Source organism: Alosa sapidissima, chromosome 23 (assembly GCF_018492685.1).
Source record: "Alosa sapidissima isolate fAloSap1 chromosome 23, fAloSap1.pri, whole genome shotgun sequence".
Taxonomy (NCBI): Eukaryota; Metazoa; Chordata; class Actinopteri; order Clupeiformes; family Clupeidae; genus Alosa; species Alosa sapidissima.
In genome coordinates this window covers 4,126,434-4,127,348 of record NC_055979.1, presented here as the reverse complement: position 1 = coordinate 4,127,348, position 915 = coordinate 4,126,434, and the positions used below count along the sequence as shown (strand labels likewise).

The window sequence follows — 915 nt, the reverse complement described above, 5'->3', positions numbered from 1 at the left end:
AGTGTTTATCTCCCAGTGCAGATACTAACCTCTGTGTGTGTAGTTTCTGTAGACGTGCATGTAGTATACTCCTGTCGTTCACATTGAGGACCATTGTGCTGTTGGTGGTAGGCATTTCCAGTGAAGTGAGCAGTGCGCATCAGACAATCCGTTGCCCTGTGGTCAGTGTCCATGAGCCTGCTGGCTGGAGGCCCTCAGTGTAGCTGCCATAACGCCGCCTCGGAGTGTGACGGATAAAAGGGAGTGTCTGCTGCATGACAGTGACAGGGTTACATCCAACCAGCCAACCAAGGGGATGGGTGTTACTACGACCTGACTTGGACTTGTTTACTGTAACTGCACAAATATACACCTCATAAATCACAGGACGAAGACACTAGAACAGAAAGGAATTTTATTCAATTATTATTGACTTTAAAGGGGAATCTTAAAACTGCCAGAGGCTTCCTTGAACCTTTTACAATTTTAATAAATAGAAAAATAATGGATGATGTAGTTATGTGACTTGCCTGTCTTAAACTGTAGGTACAGCTCTGCTTTTCTGTTGTTTTTGTTTGGTTGATTATTTGGTTGTTTTTTTTTTGGGTTTTTTTGGTTGGTTATTTGGTTATTTTTTTATTTTTTTTTGGTTGGTTATTTGCTTAGTTTTTTGGTTGTTATTTGGTAAGTTTTTTTGGTTAGTTTTTTAGGGTTAGTTATTTTTTTTAATTTTTTTTTGGTTGGTTATTTGTTTGTTTTTTTGGGGTTGGTTATTGGGTTAGTTGTTTTGGTTAGTTTTTTTGTTTGGTTATTTGGTTAGTTTTTTGGGGGTGGTTATTTGGTGTGAACAAAACTAACGGAGAGGAAAATAATGGCTCTGCTTGTTGGCATGTGACTCACAGCTGACGTGACTCATGGCATTTTAGGCCTTTGGGT

General features: G+C 39.0%; 1 long non-coding RNA gene across 1 annotated transcript in view; it reads right to left on the bottom strand.

The window, feature by feature from the left end:
* LOC121699024 overlaps positions 1-167 on the bottom strand; it is a 12,179-nt gene extending 12,012 nt beyond the window's left edge. The window contains exon 1 of the long non-coding RNA XR_006026933.1: positions 30-167. This is a non-coding gene — a long non-coding RNA (uncharacterized LOC121699024). The remainder of the gene's footprint in view (positions 1-29) is intronic.
* Positions 168-915: the final 748 nt, after the last annotated feature.